We start from the raw sequence: 27971 nt of genomic DNA, 5'->3' as shown, positions 1-27971 counted from the left end.
CTCTTTCTTTCTCCCTCTCTCTTTCTCTTCCCCACCCTTTCTCAATCTCTCTCAATATCTCTCGCTCCTCCTTTTCTTTCCCAAAGCACAAAGTGATGGGTTGGAATGGAAACACAAAACTTTCATAAAGTGTTCCCTACTTTAACCTCTGGGTGGAAAGCTGAAAATAAGGTTATTACTTTTGGACACTTTACCAAGAAGCTATGATGGAGAAACCTCTTATTACTACCCCTGGTTGAACCAGATCTCTAGCTCATGTTTCAAAAAAACTACTCAGAATTCCATCTAAAGTGAAAACAATGAAGAATTGTCTACAGTCCAGGGATAGCACCATTACACATACTGAATTTACTTTCTAAATAACTGAGTCTTGCAGCTCTCAATCTAAACTACACGTAGAAGTCAGGCTAAACTGTCAAATCAGTTCATGACTGTAAATCATCCTGGTAAAAACACTCTAAAAATTTCATGAAGAGAGTTATCTGGAGAATTTTAATAGAATAGAGACCATTTAAATTTTCTTTTTAGCCATTTATCTGGTTAGTGTTTACACCTGAGAATAGGTTGCCAAGACAGACCTTTAGGGAGATTTTGAGAGGTATCTCAAGCTCTATCTGTTTCTCTCCATCTCCACAGTCATTACCTGTGCCAAGCCACCATCATCTCCCACTTGAATGTCTTCTTTCACCTCCCTGATATTTCCTTCTGAATGAACCTCAGTGGTCCGTTCATTACTCAGTAGCTAGCTTCATCTTTCAGAACTAAAACCTGCCATTTGCCTGCTGGAAAATCAGCCTGTGACTTCTACATTCACACGGACCACAGACACAATCTCTGTGCTTCTTTTGGGTCTTGCATGATTGATCCCTTCCCAGTATCTCCCCACTTACCAGAAGGTACCGGGCTGATGCTAAGGTCAGGACCTTTGTGTATTTCAAATCCTTGGCCTAGAATGGGCTTGCTTCTTCACTCTGCAGTGCTGACTCCTTCTCATTCCTTAGGTTTCAGCCCAAAGGTCCACAACTCAGCAAAGCCTTTTACTATGACCCCTTTATCTAAGGAGGCCTCTCTTTCATTGAGTAGTATCCTATGCATTTGCTCCAGGCACCAGGCAGGATTTGAAATTCCACATTTATTTATTTTTGTTTCCTAATTATGAACTCCGTGTCTCTGAAGGTGGGAATCTGGTTTCCTTTGCTCATTATTGCAAACCTCAGCTTGGGCATTGTGTCTGAGACAGAGTATGTGTAGTTATCGTTCAAGTGTCCTGTGAGTTATGTATGAGTCTTGTTCCCCTTTTACAGATGATGAAACTAAGGTACCTCAAATTTAAATAATTTTCATAGGGTCCCAAAGCTATTAAGAGATGAAAACAGTATTTGTTTAACATAGATTGAATGAAACAATGAATGAATTGATGAATGTATTTTTATTCATCCAACATTTGCCCTCTAGAGATAATAGTTTTAAAGATTAAAAAAGAAAAATCTTACAATGGGTCAAGTAAAAGAAAAAGTCATTAAATAGGATATTTTTCTAGCTAAGGTAAAAGCTCTTCACATCCTTTAATTGCTCCATCCCCAGCTGTTTAGCATATGTTTTTGTTTTTCAAACTTTTTTTGGTTGTTCCTAAAAACTCTCTGAATTCTGGGATCCTTGACAAAGCCTCACTGTTATGCCAGTATGTAGGCCAGGTTGAAACTCAGCCACCCTTATTTGCTCATTTTGCATCAGATTTACTGTCCAGCAGAGGCAAAACTGAGGTCACTGAGGTAAAACTAGACTTTTACTTTATAGCATTATGTCTGGTGTATAGTTGAATCCAAAGATTTATTGCTCAATGGTGGTAGATTGTGGAGACACTGTCCGGTGATTTATTTACTGTCAGAACTGAATGGTCACGTTTTTAATGTGAATGCTGTTATTCCCAAAATAAGCTATCACTTTGAAATATTTTAGGCTGGTTTTACTGCACATTGTAAATTATTGATGTGTAAATCAGTGACTTTGCTCATCACACAGAGAAACTGTGGCACACGACAAAAGCTATGTTGTAATTTTTTTTTTTTTGAGACGGAGTTTCGCTCTTCATTGCCCGAGCTGGAGTGCAGTGGCGTGATCTCAGCTCACTGCAACCTCTGCCTCCCAGGTTCAAGCGATTTTCCTGTCTCAGCCTCCTGAGTAGCTGGGACTACAGGTGCCCGCCACCACGTCCAGCTAATTTTTGTATTTTTAGTAGAGACAGGATTTCACCGTGTTGCCCAGGCTGGTCTCGAACTCCTGACCTCAAGGGATCAGCTCACCTTGGCTTCCCAAAGTGCTGGGATTGCAGGTGTGAGCCACCACGCTTGGCTGCCATGTTGTAATTTTGACTCATTAACAGGTTGTATGAAATCGGGATATTTGGATTTAACTTTCTTCCCAATTGTAATGTGTATCTCTGACTTCTCTAGATGATCTGTCTCCATGCAGGTTATGGTAAAATTATTAAACTATGAGTTTTTGAAGGTCTGTACAGTTAGATCCTTACTTTGTTCAAACTGTGAAGATTTTAATCCAACCTATTTCTTTCTTAAAAACTCAACTCATTTTGGTGTTCTTTCTAACACAGCTAATCTGTTTTCTTTATATAGAAATACTGTGGAATGCAGAAGCGCTTTTCCTGAGAAATTTCAGATGATTTCTTGTTGTTGTAACTAATAGAATGACCTACAAAGTATATTAACTGAGAAAGAAAGGTGGATATACAAGAGGAAGAATAGCAAGAAACTCCATGCTTCTGACACAGAGTCAATACCCAATACCTTGGGTATTAGCGAGCAAACCATTAGTTGTCTGTATTTCTGCCTGGACACTTTGGATGCAGTGAGGGGTATATCATGCTGTGTATTTGATATGGTTTGGATTTACGTTCCCACCCAAATCTCATGTTGATTTGTAATCCCCAATGTTGGAGGAGGAGCCTGGTGGGAGGTGATTGAATCTCGGGGACAGATTTCCCCCTGGCTTTTCTCATGATAGTGAGTTCTTACAGGATCTGGTTGTTTAAAAGTGTGTAGTGCCTCCTCCTCCTCTTTCTTCCTCCTTCTCCAGCCATGCAAGTTGTGCCTGCTGCCCTTTTGCCTTCTGCCACGATTGTAAGTTTCCTAAGGCTTCCCCGATTATGCTTCCTGTACAGCCTGCAGAACTGTGAACCCATTAAACCTATTTTCTTTATAAGTTACCCAGCTTCAAGTATTTCTTTATAGTAGTGCGAGAAGGGACTAATACAGTATTTGTGCATGAAAAGGCTTGATGAATTGCATGATTTATTTTCCTATTAGTTTTTCAAATCAGAAGAAAAGGCTTTGGAAGTTATTATCTTAAGAAGCCTAAAAGAGAGGGTACCTTGGTGGGGTAACATCAGGCCAATGCATGGCCCGAGTAGCTGTCTTTGTTTTCTGGATTCCCCTGTTGGTTTCCAAAGCCAGCCATGGGACAGCCAGCATGTCGTCAGTGTCATCATCAGAGGTGATGATGTGCAAATCAGATTCAGGCAGAGACTGTGGAACACTGTGGGTCCACGTGCTTCGGTGGCTTCTCCATCTGCTCTGCAGCTAACGAATGTTGCTGTGAATAATTGGCTTACACTTGATCCTCTGTGTTTCCAAAAACAATGAAGATTGGGACTTCATTCACCGTCCCATGTTCCTACCATGTTTTTTCTTAAAACAATGATCTTTGTTTTCAACCTCTCTTAAGATATCTTTGACCTTGAGAGTAAATGGTGTTAGGAAGATATGCTTGGAAGAGGCAAGTGGGAGAGAGGAGAGCTGTGGAGTACTGGACAGACTGGGCCACGTTTACTCCTCTGAACACTTGAGAAAATCATCCTAGGTGCCTCCTGGACTTTCTCTGCTGCCTCATCTGTCCAATCACAAATTCCTGGTGTTTCTCCTGGATTTACATCTCTTGGATTTATTCATTTATTTTCAACCATCATCGCTACCTCCATAACAGCTTTCTAACCAGACTCACTGCCTCTACTTTTACTACCTCCAGTCCCTTATCTAAGCTCGACCTAGCTTTCTGAAATCTGATATGCCAGTCTGCTTGCTATAATCCTTCAGAGGTTCCTCACTGCTCTCTGGATAGAGTTCAAGTTCCCTACCATGGTCTGCAAGACTTCAAGTTTCATCACTACCTCCCACCTCCTTTTTCTCTTATTTGTCTTCTCTAGCCCCAGTAAATAATCTGTGGTTGCTGAATGCTCAATATTCTCTTTTGCTTCTGGGCCTCTTATTCTCCTTGGGATGCACATTTTCCATTGTCTAACTTTCCAGATCATCTTACTGCCCCCAACCAGGTTTGAGCAACTTGCCTTTATTTATAGCCACTGTAGTGGTGATTACGGTCGTCAGATTAGTCCTCCCTGGACCGTGGATGTGTTGAGAGCAGAGAAGATGCCACTCTTAGGTTCCCAGCTCCTAAGTCCTGCTTGTTAAAGCAGGAACCAGATGAATATAAATTACTGAGTCACATAACTTTATTGAGGAAAGTGCTTCTGGTTAACCTAAAAGTTGTATTATTATTTTATGTTCTGTCTCTTTTTCCTTTCTATTTTTATAGGATGAAGAATTCTTTATAAAGAAGGCAGATTTTTAATTGTGTAAATAACAAGCCTAGGACCGCAAGGACCATAGCTTGCCCTTTTTATTCCCATAGCGTTTCAGAAATTCAGATCTGGTTTTCCTGGGGCCCAGCATCTCCTCAGACTTGCATGGTTACAATTCCATTTTGCCCATGGGTGGTAGCAGACTGTGACAGTTTTTCATTAAGATGAGAATTTTACAGGTCATGGAGCTAGGCATTCAAGTAGCAATTGCACCTTATAAAATGAAAATAATATTCTTGTTAAGGGCTTGGGCACATAGGAAGGCTAAGGGTAAATGAAAGGCCTAGGACCAAAGCCCGAGTTGAGAAGTGTTAGCTTCCATTTCTCTCCCGCACTTGACAGGGACAGGAACTCAAATAACATCAGTCCCCTCTGCCCCAGATCTTGTGATGTGAGTCTTGAAATTTGTGAGGAATAAGGTTGGCCTTATATTTATTTATTTATTTATTTTTGAGATGGAGTCTCACTCTGTCACCAGGCTGGAGTGCAGTGGTGCGATCTTGGCTCACTGCAGCCTCCATCTCCTGGGTTCAAGTGATTCTCCTGCCTCAGCCTCCCAAGTAGCTGGGACTACAGGCACGCACCACCAGACCCAGCTAATTCTTTGTATTTTTAGTAGAGATGGGGTTTCATCATGTTGGCCAGGATGGTCTCAACCTCTTGACCTTGTGATCTGCCCACCTCGGCCTCCTGAAGTGCTGGGATTACAGGTGTGAGCCACCGTGCCCGAGGTTGGCCACATCTTTAGCCATCTGCCTACTATGGTAGGAGGGTCACCTAAAGCCCACTACACTGAAGCATCTCAGAGACGCATAATAACCTCTGAGCTGAACAAGTCTACATTGGACACCTACTGTGTTCATGCTCTGAGGAAATGAGACTCAGAGAACTTAAATCTCTTACCTGAAAAATTTTAGAATGTAGCCTAGAATTCAGGCCTTCTGTCTGTCCATCCTCTGCCCCAGTTTTATATTCTTCACCCACAAACTTGCTGGTCATCTATTTAACTTTTGATGGAATAGCAGCAGCATGGAGATGAGTTTTGGAGGGAGATGGACCTGGCTCTGGGATACAGTTGCCCAGTGATCGTGGGCAATTTAAATTTCTGTGCTCCAGATCTCTCACCTTGAAAACAGAGATAATAATGCTTAGGCCATAAGCTTGTTGTGAAGATTATATGTCAGATTATGTATATAAAGTGCCAACAACCACAGCCTAACGCTATCACAAATATTCTTTTTTTCTATAGAGTACCTGAAACCTACACTATTTTGCAGTTTAAGTTCAGGCTCTCCATTTAAAATGTGAGTACCCCTGAGAGCCTCATGGAAATGTTGTGCCGTTTGCCCCTAAGTGTGTTTTATAATAACGGATTTGAAGACCTGGCTCATCAGAGGGAGGAAGAGATTTGTCTACACATCTTGTCCAAACCTTTAGTTTTTGGAGTTGTTGTTTGTTTTCTATATAAATTAAAAACTGAAAATTATGCTCCTAACCTTTAGGTCACAAAGAGAAAAGAAGTTTTATTAGTGAGAGGTCATTATTCAAAGTGTATAATGGATAGTCTGTTTACCTCAGATTTTAGCCTCGAGCTAAAATTTTGTTTGTGCTTGTAAATGAAAAGCAAAAAGAGTAGTGATGAAAGACAGAGTCCAGGATCATATATGCGTATCACACACAAAGGAAGTGTGATCTGCTGTAGGCTGCTGTATGGTTAGGCATTTGGTTGAATACTGGGAAATACTTAAGGAGAGGAAGTGAAACCATTCTCCTGGTAGAGGACCAGTCCTAGAAAACATTTGAAATTTTAGAGCCTTTGAAGTGAAAAGTGGACAGACTGAAGCCGGTTAGCTTTACAGGGATCAGCTGGTGAATATTTGCTTGCCATTTTGTTCCCCATGTGCCCCTTCCTCCCTCTCACTTCCTCTAGATTGTTCCTGCTAGTTGCCTCTCCTTTAGAAATAAGCAGGCCTGGGCCAGGCGCGGTGGCTCACACCTATAATCTCAGCACTTTGGGAGGCCGAGGCGGGTGGATCACCTGTCAGGAGTTCAAGACCAGCCTGGCCAACACTGTGAGACTCTATCTCTATTAAAAATACAAAAACTAGCCAGCTGTGGTGGCACACGCCTGTAATCCTAGCTTCTAGGGAGGCTGAGGCAGGAGAATTGCTTGAACCCAGGAGGCGGAGGCTGCAGTGATCTTAGATCGCCCCACTGCACTCCGGTCCAGGCGACAGAGGTAGATTCCATCTCAAAAAAGAAATAAGCAGGCCTTAGTCTTTCTCCGCTTGGTGTGGAATTCTCATTAAGATTTCTGGTGCAAAGATTTAGATTAGCACTTCATACTGATTTTCCTAGCTTTTGTAAAAAGCTAAATAGTTTTAAGAGATAGACATAAAAATGTACAGGTTTTTTTTTGTTTGTTTTAAATTTGTTTAATTTGTGTAACAAGTATTTTTTATCCCTTTTTGGAGTTGGTGAATTTGCTCTCTTTATGCTGAATATATGCTATTTCTCTAAATATGCCAATTGGCAACTCAGTATGGATGGCACTATGTACTCTAGAGAAAAATTCAGTGTATGTAACTACGTCTTGGGCACTATCCAGTGAAGTTTAGTTATTTTCATACTCAATACCAACTTGGAAGGTAACCCCAAAGAAATGTTTATAATTAGTGTGAACCATATGACAGTGTTGATTTTGAACCTTTTTAACCTGTGAAAATGGTAATTTCTTATGGTTCAACGTAATACTAAAGATTCAGTCTACTCATTTCTTTCCTTAGACTAAATGACTGTCCAGTGCTCACAATATGTTCTGTATACATTAGTCACTTAGTATTTATTTGTTGCTGGAGTTTATTTGCGTGATTAATTAGGTAAGTTTGTAAGGCATTTGCCTCCACTGCTACACTACGCAATGAAAGGGAAATATTGTCCTTTTGAATGAGGTTGAGAAGGCTAAACAGGAGGTTTCACATCTTGGTTTTGTAGGCTTTTCATCGAATGTGAAGGGTGGACATATGGTGGGTCAGAGAGGTCAAGAATTTGGTAAGGCATTTGAAAAGCAAACAGTTGAAAAGGTTAAAAGTGTATCTGTTCTGATCTTGGGCGGTCCAGGCCAGAAAACTACTCTTTGAAATGCTGTTTCCGTTTCTTACGCAGTGGTAAGGGAGGTATGTTTTGTGTGAATGATGGGAGTACCCACTGGCCTCTCACCAGACAGTCTAAATTCCTGATGCGTGTCACCCAGGGCTAGGAACAGGAGCATGATTGCTACTCCCAGCTCACACTGGGGATGGAGATGGGAGACAGTGGCCTTGTCCTTGGTATTGGAGCTGCAGTACGGCTTCAGGGACCTGAAGAGGCTGCTGCTAGAAAAGGGGCCAGTCCAAAATAGAGACTCACAGACTGCTTTGGAAATGTTCCGGGAATCAGGTTTTCAGAGTTATAGACTGGCTCTTTGCATATAACCTGTACTAGTGACATACCATACTCCAGCTATTGCAGACAACAATATCAGAATGACCTCTTTTCTTTGCATGTTGCAAAAGTTCTTGATTGCAGGAGAAGCCCTGTCTCCTCTCTAATTCTCTGTGTGTCCATTCCCAATGCTAAGTTTAGTTGCCTTGCTGTGATCCCCTGTGCATCTGTCATAGTGATGTGGAATCCTAGTCAGTCTTACATTTAAAAATATATTCCTGTATGTGACAAGAGGTTCACCCTCACCTTTTTGCTTTTGTTTCCCAGTATCTAGAGCATTGCCATCAGCAGCAGTAAACTTCTCCCATGGGCACGTGTGGTCTTTCCGCCAGCTGCAGTGTGTACAAGGCTATGATCCCAGGGCATGTAAGAAGATAGGAATGCAATGCAGTGAGAAAATATACATAAAAACAAATTGGTATAATCCCAAGAGTACTATAAGTGTCAGTTGTGATTATTACTATGTTAAGTGCCAAATGACTGTAAATGGTACAACATTCCAAGTGGGGAAGGGATCTCGGAGACCCAGAAAGGCTGCTGTGGAGGAGTTGAAAATGGATCGGGAAGGGAAGAGATGTCATTCTAAGCTTGGAAGAGTTGGAACAGGGGTATGAGGCAGTGCTGCATGTGACGAGTGTGGGGAATTGCAGGCAGACCAGATCGGTTGATGTACAGGGAGGAAAGAAGCACCTGGAAAGATCTGGTCTGAATTCTTTAATTGGATAATTAATTCAGAATAATTTATTTAGATTGCAGTGCTGATGTAGGGATTTAATTTTGTTTAATTTTGAAGTATTATACAACTGTATTAATCTGCACTCTTGCAACGTTTAACTAGGGAACATTTATTGAGCACTTACTATGTGTCAAGCCTCCAAGTAGGTGCTTTGCATATGTTAATTCGTAGAAAATGTGAGACACCATTTTATAAATAAGAACACTGAGGCAAAGAGTTAAGCATCTTTCCAAAGTCAAGCAGATGGATAGTAGCAAAAAGATTTAAATCAAAGTGCACTGACTCCAGCATCTGGGCTTTTCATCCAAGGCTCCAATAAAAATCTAAAGAGATAATGTGGCATGGTGGTGAGGTCTCTGATGCCTGGAGCTTTTTCTTACAAGCTCTGGAATAGTTATACAGTCCTTACCTTAGTTTCTTCCTGAGGTCAATGAGAATAGTCCCATGGGTCCTATCTCAGTGGGTACCTGGGGATTTGGTGAAATAACAAGATTGCAGTACACATTCATTGGGGCTGCTGTAAGAGTTAAGGGGACATCGGAATCTTAATTGTCTTGCATGACAGAAGGGAAAAATGGGGACTTACAGATATTAAGGAGTTTGTTCAAGTCCACAGTTGGAATTAGAATGAAGCACTCTTGTCTGTAAAAACAAAGACTCTTGACTCTACCGCATGAAACCAGTTAAATCAGAATGAAAGGTCATGCCAAAACCAGGCTAAGGTATGCTTCTGAAATAACTAAGAAAAAGGCATTTTTAAAAGTACATTCTGCCTTTAGACTAAAAAAGCATGGTGTAATTCTTTTTTATGTGGGATGTATAGAGTCTTTTTTGTTTTTAATAGATGAGTAAGTATCAGCACTAATTCTTGCCTCCATTTTTATATGACTTTTCCTCATATTAAAATAAAAATAAATGTCAACTCAGAATTTAGGTAGGTCAAGGCAGGAGGATTGCTTGAGCGCAGGAGTTCAAGACAAGCCTGGGTAACATAGCGGGACCCTGTCTCCACAAAAATAAATAAATAAGAATTTGGTAAGGCAATTGAAAAAGAAATGCTTGAATTAAGAAAAAAGTTTACAAAGTTGTGCATACCATTATTCCTATTCCAAACCCACAAGGGCAGTGCTTGCCTGAACCAGAGTAAAAGACTGACTTTATTTCCCCTGCATTCTGGGCACAGAGTACCCCAAGTTGGGGAGAAGGCTGAAGGTTGAGCCTAATGGCTCATGATGAAATCAATCATGCCTATGTAATGAAGCCTCCATAAAACTCAAAAGGACAGAGCTAAGAGAGCTTCTGGATAGCTGAATGCATGGAACTTCCTGGAGGGTGGTGCCCCCAGAGAGGGCATGGAAGCTCCATGCCCTTTCCCACATACCTTGTCTTGTGTATCTCTTCATCTCTATCCTTTGCAATATCCTTTGTAGTAAGCCAGTAAACCTAAGTGTTTGCCTAAGTTCTGTGAACTATCCTAGCAAATTAATCAAACCCACGGAGGAGGTCATGGAAACCTCATTTTGTAGCCAGTTGATCAGAAGTATGAGTGGGCTAGACATGTGATTGGCATCTAAGTGGGGGCAGCCTTGTGGGACTGAGCCCTCAACCTGTGAAATCTGACACTATCTTTAGGTAGATAGCATCAGAATTGAATTGAATTATAGGATACCCAGCTGGAGAATCTGCTGCAGAATTGATTGATTGCTTGCTTGTTGGTGGGGAGAAACCAGTATCCGTACACATTTTGGTGACCAGAAGTCACAGAAGCAACTGTGTTGTATTGAGAGCAGAGAATAAAAATACAGCATTTTGGTTTCGCCTCTATTTCCTGTATGTTAAAATGAGTGCCAGGGATAGGAGGGAAAACACTTACACCCAAATACTTGATTGCATCTCATTTTTATAAAAGATATATAAACCTTGAAGCCAGTAAGCTTATTCTGCCTGTCCCAAACCATATAGGTGAAAATATCTCTGTAGATAATATCATTTTGAAAAAAAAAAAAAATCTCAAATGCCTGAAATTCTTACTTTTAATTTCAATGAGTTGAAGCCTTATAAATTACGTTCCAACAAAGTTTTGCAAGAAGGTGGGTGAAGACCTAGAGCAGAGGAAGATTTTAATGTGTAGATTGAAAGCTTCAATCCCTGGCCCTGTTCTTCCTTTAGACTAGAGGGAAGAGTAGTCCGAATGTTCCCGTCACCTTTATGGATGAAGTGATGCCTTCATGCTAGAAGAGTTTGGGAAAAGAATTCTCAGGAATTGTACAATTATTAATCAAGTGTCAGTACATCAAGAAAAAGAATGAGAAAAGGAATAACAGCTATCCCTGGATTATTTGATCTATTCTGGCTTGAAGGCAAAGCTATTATATTTTCAAAAGAGAAGAGAGATTAGCTCCTAAGTTGTTATATTCAAGAACTATTCCAGTTTCAGGCAAGATTTATTTTGCTTAATGTTTCTCCTTTTATAGAAGCCAGACCTTTCCCTTCACTGGCTGCTGCAAACCTTAACTTAGGTTATGACCGCAATTTATATGATAAAAGGGCTGTAAATGCAAAATTTAGGGGGAGTGATTTTTTAAAAAATGCATAAAGCTTTGAAAAATACATCATAGATTATAGGTGGAAGCTGAATTAAAGTTTTTCAAAGAGGAAAGAGACCTACCAGGTCATCTGTTTATTACCCAGAGTACATTAAACTATTTTCCAGCCTTATCAGATTCATCATGTGGCTAAGTATGCTTCTTATTTCTACTTGGTTGTGCTTATTTTAAACGTTACAATCCATCACTCTCAAAATTATTACTTTATACTTATTCAGCCTTTCATAGAGTCAGTCTCTAAAATTAAAAAATGCTCTTTTCATGTGGAAAAAAGCGTCTTACCTTTAGGATGAGGATTTTTTTTCCCCCCTCGAATTCGAGATACTGCTTTGGTAAGCATAAAATTGCTGCAGTTCCAACGTTTACCACCAGGTGCAGCAGACAGACTGTCTTTTCTTGGTTCACATAACTGAGAAGTCCAGTGGTAGGTTGGGTGTTGGGACCGTTGAACTGGTTGGTAATGGCTCAGTGATATCCTTACCTGATTTTTTTTGTCATTGTTTTGCCATGTGCATTTTTATTGAAATTGTTGACTCTCCTTTGTAATACAGTATGGCGTCCAACAAGGCCTATCGTTATATCCAGAGAGAGAGAAAGACAGCATGCATCTCTTTCTTTACCAGTAAACAACTTTGATCATTTATCTGTCCCTCACTCCCCCTCCTTGTCTTCCTGAGCAATCACTGGGCAATGAGGATGGGTCTGTGTTGATGGGCTTAGGGTAAATAGAGCTCCTTGATAGAATAGAGGTGACATCAGTCTCACCCAACCATGTGGCAGCAACACAAAGTTAGGGATGAAATGGATACAGAAGTGAGGGCAATCGCTGCATTCAGTGTACTCTCGTAGCTTCTTCTTCCTACAAATTGTAGTAGTAGAAAGATTCTGGTTATCTGTGAGGTACTCTGTAGCTGCCATTTATACTTTCTCTGTTGCTCTGTGCTCAGAGAAGCCTGCTGGTGGAAGTGATCACTTCTACTCCTGTTAAATGGAATTGCAGCTTTCCACGATGGGCCAAAGGAAGCCTCCTGCTGCAAGGACAGTGGAGGAGACAGGGAGGAAAATAATGATGCTTTTAGGGGACACAGCAGGTAATAAAATTGGGACCTTCATTTGGGGACAAAGAAGATCATATTAGATTCTCAAATTTAAAAGTCACATCCCCAAAGAGAAGAGACAGCAGTGAAATAATCTAGCTATGCTTTGGTGGCTGAAATACACATATGTGGATATATATGTGTGTGTTTGTATGTGTGTGTATATATATATGAGAAGTGAAGAATGTGAGTGTGGAAAGCTGAAATGGGTCTTGAAGATGATCTCCTCCAGTTTTCCTTTTCCCAGTCAGAGGTACAGGAATAGACACTGAGAAGCGTTAAGGTAGCTTACTCAGGGCTCCCCAGTTATTAAGGGAGTAAGTGTGAAATTGAACTGCAGATTCCACTTTCTCCATTTCAGCGCTTAGCTATATTTAGTTTTCTGTGGTAGGAAAATGTGTTTGTTATGTCAGCTGAAAAATGATGAGGTTCATAAATTTGGAACAGAGAACTTTATTTCTCAGAAAGTGTTGCAGCCTGCAGGGTGGCCATTCTGACAGGTGGGGAAGCGTAGCCTCTGGTTGGAAGCCAGAAACAGACATGTCAAGGGTAGGAAGAATAACACAGGGATTTATACTGAATGAGGTGGCCAAATACACATATTCAGTAAGCTATAGGAGCAGTCATGAATATTTATGAAAGGAGAAACATGCGCATGCTCAGTTGAGCTTCATGCTGCCTCATAGGACCCATGTTCAAAAAATGGCAGCATTAGGATGATCCAAGGGTGGTGTTTTCAGTCATCTGCTGTCAAAAGGTGAAGCAGAGGACATGAAAACCTTCACTGCATATCCTCTGTAGACTGGCCAGAACCACTCTGTGGTCAGTGGTCTCTTATCAGGAAGGAATGCTGGTGGATTGGATTGTCAGAACCACAGAAAGGAGGGGCAGCGTCAGGCACTTGGTTGATATCAGTGGTGCGGTCTTTTGAAAAGGCTTATTTCTCTTTAACCCTTGTGGAAGAAAGTGAGGGAGGGGTATAACAAGGCACGCCCACCCTCCTTTCCTGTCATGGCTGGGAAATCAGCTTCCAGGGTTTTTCTGGAGTCCCCTCGACCAAGAAGGCGGGTCTGTTCGTTTGGTAGGGAGTCTTAGAATTTTATTTTTATTTCTCAGTTATAATTCTCTTTAACAAAAAGGGCTATTTGAATCTTCTCATTTCTTAATACAGAATTTTGACAGTCAACCTTTGCTTATGATTCTTTGATAAATGGGCAATGGGAGGTGGGAAACATAGCGGGATCTTAAAATTGTTTTGCATTAAATAAGATTAAGATCTTAAATATATAATCCCTTTTTTTCTTGTACTGTTGGTAGGATTATGCTATGCATGAGAGGAGGAGAATCAATGCCTTTTAAAATTTATTATTCAGAATTTTCACTAATTTAGACTGATCTTCAGTGATAATTAAGGTAAATATGCTTTGTGTGAAAACCCTAAAAACCAATGAGCGACAGTAAGGCACAAAGGTCTATAACTGTCTGTCTGTCTTTTGCCTGGGGTTGAGCCACATAAAGCCACACAGACTCAAAGGATAGTGCTGCCTCTCTTTTCACTACATTCTCTGTTGAAAGGCGATACTCATGTTTTCTCCACTCTTTCCCCGCTCCCAAAATCCTGCAAGAAATAACCTTTATGGCCGAGATGGCTTGGTCATGGAATTGTGTGTAACATGGGACGTTGAATGAATGAATGAGTGACTCAGAAGAGGCAGTTACGGATTTATTGACACCATAGGCTCTTGATGCCAAGAAGTGAACACATGGCTTCTAAGGTGCTCCCAGATTGCGTAGAACCACCAATGAACTTTAGAAAGAACACTGGTCTTTTATTGTACATCCAGATTATGTAAGGCACAAGTCTTTTCATGATCTGTGAGATCTGGGAGTTATTGGTGCAGATCTGAGATCTGGGAGTGGTACAAATTGTAGTGATGTTATTAGCATAAAAATGACTTGATTGACTTGTATTACAATGGAAATTCTTGTGTTAATGCATGTACCCTTAGCCTGTCCAGCGCTGTGATCTTCTCATTACTGTCTTCAGAAACCCAGCTGTGCAGCACCATCTGTCAGCAGCCGCAGCAGCATCTGTCTCTGTGTCAGCTGGCATCTGTGTTAACTCTTGCACAATTGCCTAAAGGCCTGTAGGTGGGTGTGTGAGAAGGGGAGGCTCTGCTCTGGTGCCTTTAGTGACATATTGCCTGCTCTTTTAGACTTGAAACCACCCGTGCTGGGGTGCCAAGTGCCTGCTTTTTCACAAGCTGGGGGACTCTGAGATTTCTAGCGTTCCATGATACATTCAATCTTACTTGCTCATCTTTCTTTTCCACCCGTAATAATACTGCCATGCAATGAAACTTGAACAAATGATCATTTGAGAGACTCAGGGTAGGATTTTCTGCTATTTAATTCTGCAGAAAATAATGTTGGAGTATCTACTGGGTTGAAGAGTGTCCTCTTCCTCACCCCACAATGTATGTCCTTTCTGGAACATCAGCATGTGACCTTATTTGGAAATAGGGTTGTTGCACATAAAATTAATTTTAAGATGGGGGCATACTGAGTAGGGTGACCCCTGATCTAATATGACTGATGTCCTTATGAAAAGAGACACAGAGGCACACAGAGGGAAGACAACCATGTAATGACTGAGGCTGCACCTGGAGTTCTGCTGGCACAAACCAACAAATGCCAAGGATTGCTGGCAACTACAAGAAGTGAAGACAGAGGCATGGATCAGAGTCTCCATGGAGTCCTTGCAGGGAGCATGACCCTGATGACACCTTGATTTCAGACTTTAGCTTTCAAAACTGTGAGATAATAAATTTTTATTATTTTCAACCACCCAGTTAGTGGAAACAAATACAGAGTACATTACAGCATGTCACCACGGGGACTCTGTAGGTAGTTTGGAGGTTCTACACATAGCCATTGTGTAAAAACTCTTGTTTCTTGGTGGGTGGCACAGATTTGAATGGTGCTGGTAAGGAAGGGATAGTGCTTATTAGAAAATGTTATGGACCAGGGATATTCCATTAGGAATACATTTCTAGTTTATTCATGCAGTTACTTCTCTTATTTCAACACAGTTAACATACCCAGCACAGTCCTACTTTTGGGGATGTGGGAGGGGACAAGGCAGACATGGAGCCTACCCTCATGGAGTTGACCATCAAGTGCAGAAGACAGGATTGATTGTTTCCAATCAACCTAAATATTTTTATTACCAGTGTTGTAAAAAGCAGTCATACGAAGCAATAATGAAGTTTTGTGAACAAAGTAGTATTTGGATGTTGGTCAACCCTTTGACCTTGAACAAGTATCTTCAGATCCCAAGTACCTTTACCCTCCCTGCCAAAAGAAGAAGAAAATACTCTTAAAAAAGAAAATAAAACAGTGTTTGAGAATGTCACTTAAGGATCCCACTTTGAAACTTAAGCATACTGGATTTTTAAAAATTTATTTTCATTTTTTAGAGACAGGGTCTCTCTGTCACCTAGGCTGGAGTGCAGTGGCACCATCATGGCTCACTGCAGCCTCAAACACGGGGGCTCAGGTGATCCTCTGGCCTCAGCCTCCCAACTAGCTAGGACTACAGGTGCACACCGTCACACCCGGCTACTTTTTTAAGTTGTGGTTTTTGTCAAGACATGATCTCGCTATATTGTCCAGGTTGGTCTTGAACTCCTAGCCTCAAATGATCTTCCTGCCTCAGCCTCTCAAAGTGTTGAGATTACAGGCGGGAGCCACTGCCCAACGTCATACTGCATTTATGTTTCATTCTATTTATCTGTCTGTGTTTTATCTCCCTAGCCTAATATGAACTGTGTCTTGTTTTTTTTTAGTGTTAACCATAATCCTTTGCATACAATAAGTTTAGCCTGTATTCATTGAATTAAATTGAATTATTAAGACTATTACTAGAGAGGATGATTAATAGCTAATTCATTATTTATTATATATGTGTACCATTCCAAGCAATTTACTTATTTACTTAATTTTTTTCCCTTGATACTTCTATGAGGCTATCTTGACTATTACCCATTTTACAGATGAAGAAACTGAGGTATGGAAAACGTAAGGAACTTCCTGAAGCTCACCTAGCCAGTTCGTAAAGCCAGAATTCAGGCCCAAGCCTTACTTCTGGCTCCATGCCCTCCAGGATGCTGCATGAGGCATACCAAAGACTTTCAGCCTCCTGCTACCTTCTCTGGGTTTAAGAGGACTATGTGGGGCGAGGTGCGGTGGCTCACGCCTGTGACCCCAGCACTTTGGGAGGCTGAGGCGAGTTGGTCACTTGAGGCCAAAAGTTCGAGACCAGGCTGGCCAACATGGTGAAACCCTGTCTCTACTAAAAATTCAAGCTAGCTGGGCATAATGGCACATGCCTGTAATCCCAGCTTCTCAGAAGGTTGAGGCACAAGAAGCATTTGAACTCAGAAGGCAGAGGTTACAGTAAGCTGAGATCCAGAAGGTAGAGGTGGCAGTGAGCCGAGATTGTACCACTGCCCTGCAGCCTGGGCGACACAGTGATACTCTATCTCAGCAAAAATAAAAGGGAGGACTGTGTGAAAGTCATGTGCTTTTCCTCTTTTTGTTATTAGCTATTACATCCTCTAGGAATAATGCACAATGGATTGATTTTAATTGAGATTTTTGTCTAAGAAAACCCTTCTCCAAGAATAAGTTGTTACATGGAATGATTGCTGATCAACTTAGATGACTTCTATTTTTTTTTTTTCTTTTTTTTTTGTTTGAGACAAAGTCCTGCCCTGTCACTCAGACTGGAGTGCAGTGACGTGATCTTGGCTCACTGCAACCTCTACCTCCCGAGCTAAAGAGATTCTCATACCACAGCCTCTGAAGTAGCTAAGACTACAGGCGTGTGCCACCACACCCGCCTAATTTTTGGATTTTTAGTACAGACAAGGTTTCACCATGTTGGCCAGGCTGATCTCGAACTCGTGACCTCAAGTGATCCACACACCTCAGCCTCCCAAAGTGCTGGGATTACAGGTGTGAGCCACCACACCTGACAGATGACTTCTATTCTTCCTCTGTTTACCCTTTAGCTAACTCGACTGAAATGATTTCTATCCTTCAGAGCCCTGTGTGTGTTAAAGTAGGAATTTCCATTTCACGTTATCGTTTTGTTTGTGTGGTGTTGAGTGGGACAGTCCTTCCGGCTCTATCCATCTCTGTTGAGGCTGCAGCTCTGGCCTTTCCCACAGAGAAAGTGATGAGTCCCCATTCAAGCAAGAAGGGGAAACCCCCAGGCATCCACTGGCTGTTGAAGAGGGGGGCTTTGCAGCAGGTGTGTGTGGAGATCCTGTGATCTGCATCTGCTCTGTTAGCATTTGTGACATCTGCTGCTTTGCTGTTCTGAATTCACTGTGGCCAGTAGCACCAGCCGTACAGCCCTGCCCAGAGGTAACACTATACTCGGTGGAATCCTTTCCCTAAACCCAAGCTCTCTGCCTGTCCTGGGGCTGCAGCAGGGATGTAAATGGCCCTCGAGGAGTTGCTGACTCAGCAGTGGGACTGTCTCCTTTCCCTCCTGGAAGACTGCTGTGTGCCTTGTTCCTCTGCTCCAGCCACAGAGCTGGATCTGATTTCAGCTGGAAACAACAAGCAGTAGTAGTTCAAAAGTGAAAAACCACAAGCAGTCAAATTCCAGCACTCCGTCACTGCAGCAGCACTCACAATAGCCCAAAGATGGAAGCACCCCGAGTGTTCATCAGCAGATGAATGAATAAACAAAATACGGTATACGGTATACGGTATACACACAGAGTGGCATATTATTTAGCCATGAAAAGGAACGAAACATGGATATATGAAACAATGTGGGTGAACCTTGAAGACATTATGCTAGGTAGAATAAACTAGACACAGAAAAACTAATATTGTGTAATTCCATTTGTATGAAATATCTAGAACAGGCAAATTCAAAGAGATCAAAAGCAGATTAGACGTTACTGGGGGGGAGGAATGAGCAGTTATTATTTAATGGTTACAGAGAGCTTCTGTTTGGGGTGATGAAAACATTTTGGAAATAGTGAAGATGGTTGCATACATTATGAATGTAAATAATGCCATTGAATTATATCCTTACAACAATTACAATGGCAAATTTTATGTTATGTACATTTTACCACAATTAAAAAAAATTAAAAATAGCAAGCACCCTAAACCAGATCTTGCTTCTGAATGGTGGCTTCACTTTGTCATTTGGCAATGGAGCAAATGCTAAAATATGTCCTTGGCCTTCTTAGACTGGACGTAAACCCAGTAGAATAACAGCATCTTAGGGGAAGAGACCCTGTCCCAAGTCAAGTGCTGATGTGAAGTACATGCTCAATCATTGTAAAATATGTGTGTGTATCTGATTATCACATACTGCACCTTAAATTTTTATCTGTCAATTGATTATTTTAAAATTACAAAAAGAAGAGGCTGATAGAATTGACTCAGCTGGTCCCATGTAACCGGGCATGGTTAATCTTATGAAGGTTTCATAGTTCATCCTTTGATATATACTACCTCACTAGAGGACTCTTTTTTTTTTCTATTTTATAGGTTTTTTTTGATCAGTTTTGTTTTTGGAGGTTAACTCTGACCCGTTATCCTAGAAGGCCTTTATCGTGTCTTCATGCTGTGACTCTAGCAGAACACACACGCACGTGCACACACACACACAATGTACATGTATGTGTGTATGATTATGTATATTCTCATGCTTGCATAAGCACAGTGACGTAGCAAGACAGCAGCTGTGGTGGGAATTCTCCATTCTATGTATAGGCATTGAGGTCATGGCTTATAGCAATTTTAAAGAATTCATCTGTGGACTGCGTCCTGGATCACTCCAGTTAAAGACATGGGTATCTTGCTCAGTGGTCCTGAGACCACTTATTAGGTGGTTTAGTTTAAAGAAAGTACCAGTTAGGACATTCAGTGTAAAGAAAGTACTAGTTAGGACATTCAGTGTAAAGAAAGTACTAGTTAGGACATTCAGTGTAAAGAAAGTACCAGTTAGAACATTCAGTGGCTTGAAAGGAAGAAAGGAAGACATGACTTTAGCAGTTTCCTTTCCTGCCCTCTCCTTCCTCAGCCCCTGCTTCTAATCTTTGCCAGGTGGAAAAAAGAATACCAGACACAAAAACAAAGGACACTGTCCCATGTTTTTTTCTCACATAAAAATGAAGCAGAGTGCTCAGGATTCTCTGCCTTCTCATCTCGCCCTACTTGAAGGCCTCCACCCCTGGAGAAGTCATCTATTTAATCAGTCCCCTTTGGCTTGAAAGAGCTAATACAGTTTTACAATAGGTATTCAGTTTCTTTCCAAAAACTAATATGCACCTGAGCCAGGAATTAAGCCAGATCATTGTTTGAGATAACTGATGTTATATTATTCTGTAGGGACAGACATTGAACTGTGGATCAAAGAAGATAGGAAATTATTTCAAGATACCAGTCAGGAAAATAACAGTGAATTCAAGAATTCAACGCACAAACATGACCCACTATTCCCTTGATCTGATCCTGAGATCTTGAAAAAATATTCCCTTACCTTTGGTATGGACATTTAGTATTAAATCAGGTTTTCATGATGCACCAGCAGCATTGAAAATAAGACAGTGGAGAGAAGCAGAAAATAAGGGGCTGAGGCCTCCACGTGGGTCCGTGTACTTGTGTGTGGATTTCGTGTTAGAAGTCAGCAGCTGTAATCCGTGTGATCAATGCAGTGCATATGATCTGGAATAGATATCATGAATCGGTTTTGCAAGAGATGTCTTAGATTCTTAAGAGTGTTGGTAACCATACGACCCCATTGATTTGTTTTCTATTACACTCTTTATTTTGGTTGTGTCATAATATTAATAAATTAACTGTCTTGTTTTAAATAGCTGCATTTGCAAAATCAGCATGAGCACTAGAAATGAGAAAAGAGAAGAAACTTCATTTTGTATAGTACCTATGGGAATTCTTAAGTTAAAAGGAACTTAAAGTTCCTCACTGAAAGGACTCCCCGTTAAATGAACATTATCTTCAAACATTAGGAAAACCTGGCACGCTCTAACAGACAGCCCAGAGGAATGTGTGATAGGAAGACAAGACCAGGACATTCTTCTGCTAACATTGCTGAGTTAATAGTGTGTCCCATTTGACCAAAATTAGCGATCCACCAGCTGATTTCAGTGGCTCAGAATTGTGTGTGTCTATATTAGCCTATTTACAGATAACATTTACCAAACTTAGTGTGTTCATTTTCCCTTGCTTTGATGTTTATTTGTATCTGATACCTAATTGTTTATTCATTTGTCTTCCTTTGGGCCTTTAGCCCACTTGTGAGGAAATTAAAGAAAGCGCAAAATTTTACTTTACCGAATCCAACCAGCACAGTTCCAATGTACTAATGGCCCCTAATGGGGGTTTAGCTGTTGGTCAGATAAACAAATAAACTTTCATGTATGTAAAGCAGTTAGAAAGAGCAGATTTTTTCCTGGATATTTAAATTATGTATAATTTATGTCATATATAATATTTATTTTATTTATGTAACAGTAAAATAATTATTTTACTTTTCCTTTCTTAATTTCTGATATAAATTGAACAAATGGGTCAGTATTAATAACTCACAGGGTGGGTTCTCACAGGCATTGGTCACGGTTTCATGCTTTACCTGCCAGGGCTCATTTTTTCTCATAGCAGCCTCTCCCAAACCCTGCAGGGTGGGTACTGTCCTCCCCATTTTTGGTAGAGGTAATGGCTGTCTTTTGTTTGCATGTGCATATCTTTATTTTATGGTTGAGACAAGAGTGCTTAGAAAGTTTGAGAGATGTTCACCTGGGCATGTTGCATCACTCCAATTTCACACGAAGCAGGCAGCCCTGATGGGTGTGATGTAACAGTGGCTGATGTTTATTACACACTCCTTAGTGTGCTACTCACTGGGCTGCTCATTTCACCTGCATCATCCCGGGTTCTCAATACAGCTAATGGAGAGGTCAAGCCACTGCCTGCTTCTCACACTTGATGAATCAGAGCCATCTGAAGGGCAGGTTGAGGCACAGGTTCAACCCCCAGAGTTTTCTCCATTTAAGGGGAGGGAGATGAGGCTTCAGCCTTTGAAGTGGGAATGTCAAAGAATTTGTGGACATATTCTAAAACCAAGACAGCTTAGTTATTGCTGGTAGTAGAGTGTCTTTTGCGAGTGGATGTGCTGGTCTTTTATTCTAGTCAAGCATCCTTTCATTTGGTCTATCACTGTGCCAGTGTTTCCTATTGTTTCCTAACCAAGGTCTGCGTGTGCCTCCCAGTTGGCCCTGACATGACAATCTGCTCTCTCACTGTGGCTAATAGAAGCATCTCACTCCACTGTGTTGACTCCCTAAGGCAAGCCCCCAACAGACTTTCCTTAACTTGTGATCATGTCAGTGCCCCCGTGAAACCCAGGTGACTCCAGAAGCTGCAGTGAAGACTGCCCTGAGCTGGACTGTGCTACCCAGCAGCTTGATGTAGCCATGGTTCTAGCTGCTGGCTGAGCAGTCTGAGAGCAGGTGCTCTGCAGCATCCTTAGCATAGGGAGTGAGGTGACAGCAATTCTATCGCCTCCGGAGTTGCTCTCTATGTTAGTCTGTTTTCGTGCTGCTGATAAAGACATACCTGAGACTGGGTAATTTACAAAGAAAAAGAGGTTTAATGGACTCACAGTTCCACATGGCTGGGTAGGCCTCACAACATGGTGGAAGGCAAAAGGCACATCTTACATGGCAGCGGGCAAGAGAGAGAATGAAAGTCAAATGAAAGGGGGAAACCCTTGTAAAACCATCAGATCCTGTGAGACTTATTCATTGCCACGAGAACGGTGTGGGGGAAACCGCCCCCATGATTCAGTTATCTACCTCCGAGGAGTCCCTCCCAGAACGGGAATTTTGGGAGCACAATTCAAGGTGAGATTTGGATGGGGACCCAGCCAAACCATATCACTCTCCCTTATCCAACACACCCTCTTTTTTCTCAGAAGAATCCCAGAGAGGGAAACCAAAGTCCAATCTGGCTGCTCCCCCCCTGTGCCTCTCTTGCCCCTGGTTTTTTCCAGTGTCACCATAGGGTGGCTTCCTGTGCTCTTCACACCACCTCCCTCTTATCTGGACTTTTCGTATGTACAACTCTAGGGTCTAATCTGACATTCTCACTCTTGATTTTCTAAAGGGGCTGAGAATGTAGGCAGTTCCATCTTGAGACAATAGCTTGACTTGCAAGAACATCGTCATACTGCAGACTTCTGCTTTTGAATATTAGAAACTGAATATTCCCCTTGTTTTTTCCCTGTGAATTCCTTCTGTAACATTTCTTCTCTGAGCACCACCCTCCCTGCCTCCCTCTCCACTTGAACTCAACAAGGAGATGATTATTGCTTCCAGAAGCAGGGCAGAAGAGCATATCATAGTGTCTCAACATAGATCCTACAAAGATTGTTGGGTATTTCCTAGGTGCTCACAATATCCTAAGTACAGAAACTGAATTATTTTTCTACAAAGATTTGTTGGGTATTTCGTAGGTGCTCACTCTATCCTAAGTACTCAAACTGAATTATTTTATTTAATTTTCACAATAACCCTATGAGGCAGGAATTGACCCTCCACCTCATCCCATTTGCAGCTGAAGAAACTAAAGAAACTACAATAGAGAGGGTCTAATAATTTGCCCAAAACTAATAATTGGCCAATCCAGATATAAACCCAGGCCTCTTCACTCCAGATCCTCCATGCTACCAATCCCCATCTACATGGAAGCGGGCCGCAAGCTGCAACATCACATGCAATACAAGATGACACAGTGTCAGTCGTCATTATTGGATTTCATATTTGAGAATTTGCCTACTTGCTAAAATTTATACATAATCACCACATCAACTCTTGAGGCACTTTAGGGTCACTCACAAATTCATGCAGAGCGGTGAAAAATTTGTGTTGTGCGATGCATACCTTCCCAGATGAGATTTGTGTTGTGCAATGCACACCTTCCCAGATGAGGCTGAACACGGTGACACTCTACCTTCCTGTTTCAGCTCTCCTACTATGCACAGTGTTCTTTTTGGGGTCCATTTGTTGCCTTTTTTTTTTTTTTTTTGCTTTTTGTACTTTTGTTGCTGTTTTCATTAAGACGACCCCCAAGTGTAGTGTTGAAGAGCTGTATAGTGTTCCTAAGTGTAAGAGGGCTGTGATATCACCAATATGTGTCAGATAAGCTTTGCTCAGACATGAATTACAGTGCCATTGGCATTGAGTTCCATGACAATGCATCAACAATATGTATTAAATAAGATGTCTTTAAATAGAAACACAGAAACCAAATTGACGTGTTGATCAGTTGATAAAAATGTGAGCAGAGGCTCATAGGAACCTAACTCTGTTTCCCTTTGGGGCAAAGATTTGCTAATTTAGTGTTTATGGTTACTTTAGAGAACTTAAATATCTCACGTTACGAGAATCAACTGTATTGGCCAGGCATGATGGCTCTTGCCTGTAATCCCAGCACTCCGGAAGGCCAAGGTGGGAGGATTGCTTGAGACCAGGAATTTGAGACCAGCCTGGGCAACATAATGAGACCTCATCTCTACAAAAAAAAAAAAAAAAAAGAAAAAGCTGGGTATGGTGGTGTGCCTGTAGTTCCAGTTACTTGGGAAGCTGAGTCAGGAGGATCACTTGAGCCCAGGAGGTTTAGTCTGCAGTGAACTGTGATGGTGCCACTACACTCCAGCTTGGGCAACAGAGTGAGACACCATTTCAAAAAAAAAAAAGAAAACAAAAATAAAAACAAAATATTGATTTACTTATTTACTTAATTAAATTCTCAGGTATTTAAAAATGTTTTACTTATCAAAGGACATAGATTTTCAATGGTGGTGATATTGCTCCTAAGGAGACACAATACAGCCCCGCAAGAAACACTGTATTAAGCAGAATCACATACATAGTACATAAGAGATATACAGTATATCTGTGGTGGTGTGATTTCATTGGGGGTGGGGTACTTAGGAAAAAAAAAAGTCTAAACAGTTTCCTTGGAGGGTTAAATAATGAGAAAATGATTGAGAAATACTGTCCTAGGGTGTAATGACTATTTAATAAGAGAAAGCATGTACAGTATTTATTAGAGTGCTCAATGAAACATACGCACTTATTGTTAGCTATTATTACAAATAACATTATTATTTGTTTCCTCAACCTTATACTCTTTTTTCATAAACAAGCAGTTTTTAAATTGGAGTTTGCAGCCCTTTGAGGGATCAGCACACATGTTCTCATGTGTGTCTGAGAATTTTCTCTGAAATTTGTAGTTTTATTTTGTGCTTTCATTTTCATGATAATCTTAAAAATAATGAATAGCTGTGTATTGGTTCCCCTTTATAAGAGAGTCCTGCCATGAGTTATGTTGTCCAAGTTTCCCCATGTTTAAAGGAAGGCACTTTATTCCAGTGGTTGTAGATGAATAAGCAATAAAAGAGCAGTCTTAAAAGTGTGGCTGATACAGTCAGATTCAGTGAAAGCCACCCGATGCCATCTGTTTGTAGGAGGGAAGGGTTCCCTGAGTTGAGGAAAGTGATATGCAAGTGAGTCCTCACGCAGCCTGGAGTGGGCACGTGCATGCCAAAACCAAGAGAACATTGGCTTTAGCAGCGAGTACTGTATTTAAATTTTGAACGACAGTTTAATCTCAGCAAAATAACATCATCCATCGTGTTAAACTAATGCCGTTAATTTGAATGTTACGGATTTTATTGTTTTTACATTTAATTTGTTATTTTGTTTTAGTTTTATTGTTGAGTCAGAGCTAGAGCATATGGAGTTTATTTCTGGTTTTCCATTTGCACATCACTAAGCAACAATATCATAAAAATAATTTAAGTCTACGTATTGATGTTGCACAATAATGTTATTTGCCTTATTAAATGGAGTGGTTTGGATTATAGAGGTTTGAGGAGTGAAGTAATGAACTCAAAGAATTATAGATTGAGCTGCTAGGAATTGGTTTTCCAGCAGTTTCCCCTACCAGATATGGACACTGAGGCTGCAGGGGGAGAAGTGAATGTCAAAGGTCAGAAAGTAAGAGAGTGGTAGACTGGGGTCAGAGGCCAGGTGGACCAGGTGGACATACTTCTAACTAGGTGCCCAGTCTGCCATATCAACCAACTTCCAAAGATGAACCATGGCAGATAGATGGCCACAGGTGCCAGACCACAAAGGCTGGTTAGGCAAAAACAAATGGACAATTACTGCATTGTTTTGGTTAATTCTGAGGGTAGAGGTTGTGGAAGGGGTGGGGACAAAGGGAATAACAGATTTGTTCAGAGCCTAAGTCCCAATGAGCAATGGACGATAGTGAGAGGAAATGATGGCCATGTTTCTAAGTTCCCTGATACTCCCACCAGTAATATCACCTGAGCCATTCCCTCCTCAAGTGATATTAACCATCAGCCTGGATTGTTCTGTGACTGTCATCATAAGCAAACAAAACTCCAAAGTCTGAGGAGTTCTACTCTGTATGAATTTAGACTGTAAGCTTATGCTACTTAACTAGAGTTCTGTACTGTCTTAGTCCATTTGGGCTGCTATGACCAAACACCATAGACTAGGAGGCTTATAAACAACAGAAATGTATTTCTCACAGTTCTGGAGATAAGTCATAGATCAAGGTGCCGGCAGATTTAGTGTCTGGTGAGGATGCACTTCCTGCTTTATAAACAGTCTTCTGGCCGGGCGCGGTGGCTCAAGCCTGTAATCCCAGCACTTTGGGAGGCCGAGACGGGCGGATCACGAGGTCAGGAGATCGAGACCATCCCGGCCAACACAGTGAAACCCCGTCTCTACTAAAAAATACAAAAAAAAAACTAGCCGGGCGAGATGGTGGGCGCCTGTAGTCCCAGCTACTCGGGAGGCTGAGGCAGGAGAATGGCGTAAACCCAGGAGGTGGAGCTTGCAGTGAGCTGAGATCCGGCCACTGCACTCCAGCCTGGGCAACACAGCAAGACTCCGTCTCAAAAAAAAAAAAAAAAAAAAAAAAAACAGTCTTCTACTGTGTCCTCATGTGGCAGAAAGCAAGGAAGCTCTGTGGGATGTCTCATAAGGGCACTAAGCAGAGTCCTCATGACCTAACCACTTCCCAAAGGCCCCGCCTCCTTATGCCATCACCTTGGGCGTTAGGATTTCATCATGTGAATTCTGGAAGGGCATAAACATTCAGTTCATTGCATTTACCACGGGGAAGAAAAGACTATTGGAAAATGATGTTTCTCAGCTGCACGTAAGAGTTTTGATCATCATTTGTGGAGCAAAAAGAATTCATCTGTGATATAACTAGTTGGTCATTAGCGATAGCTTTCTTTTGTTTTGGTTTGGTTTGGTTTTGAGACGGGCTCTCACTCTGTTGTCCAGGCTGGAGTGCAATGGCACAATCTTGGCTCACTGCAATCTCCGCCTCCCGGGTTCAAGCGATTCTCCTGCCGCAGACTCCCGAGTAGCTAGGATTACAGGCATGTGCCCCCACGCCCAGCTAATTTTTCTATTTTTAGTAGAGATGGGGTTTCACAATGTTGGCCAGGCTAGTTTTGAACTTTTGACCTCAAGTGATCCACACACTTCAGCCTCCCAAAGTGCTGGGATTACAGGCGCGAGCCACCGTGCCCATCCAGCAATAGCTTTCTATTGCTGAATAAAAACATTACCACAAACTTAGCAGCTTAACATAGGAGCATTTATTATTCCACAGTTTCCTGGAATCAGAGTTCTGAACCTGCATTAGCTGGATCTTTTGTTTGGGTCTCACGGTGCTGCAGTGAAGCCACTGGCCAGGGCTGAGCTGTCCTCTGATGCTCACAGTCCTCTTCAGTGCTCACTTGGTTGTTGCCAGAACTCATTTTCTTGTCGCTGTAGAACTGACAGGGGAGCTTGCTGCTTTGAAGACAGCAGGAAGGGTCTGTCTCCTCCAGGCCGTCTTTTAAAGTATTCACCTAATTAGGTCAGGCCCACCCAGAATAATCTCCCTTGTCATTAATTCAGTTAACTTCTTAGGGACTTTACATCTGCAAAATGCCTTACCTTCACCACAGCCTATTGGTTAGAGGCCAGTCACAGGTTCAGCCCACTCTCAAGGCGGAGGAGATGATGTGGACCTGGATACCGTGAGGGCGTCTTAGGAATCTTCCCACCACAGTCAGTAGGTTTCTCCATAAAGTGTGGTTCATATTTACAGACTTTCATGTGATATTTGAAGAATGTTTCATGTGATATTTGAAGAATGTTTAGTAATATTAATGTATATGACTATATTAAAGGTTAGAAGGGAACTCAGCCTTGAGCTAAGATTATTTAGACCAGGGCTTC

At 41.5% G+C, this 27971-nt stretch overlaps 1 protein-coding gene across 2 annotated transcripts in view; it reads left to right on the top strand.

The window, feature by feature from the left end:
* Nucleotides 1-27971, top strand: part of FBXL7 (F-box and leucine-rich repeat protein 7) — a 446617-nt gene that overhangs the window by 89792 nt on the left and 328854 nt on the right. The window lies entirely within an intron of this gene.

This window comes from Colobus angolensis, unplaced genomic scaffold (genome assembly GCF_000951035.1).
Source record: "Colobus angolensis palliatus isolate OR3802 unplaced genomic scaffold, Cang.pa_1.0 Scaffold266, whole genome shotgun sequence".
NCBI lineage: Eukaryota > Metazoa > Chordata > Mammalia > Primates > Cercopithecidae > Colobus > Colobus angolensis.
Note: the sequence above shows the minus strand (reverse complement) of the source record. Positions and strands in the feature narration are given on the sequence as shown.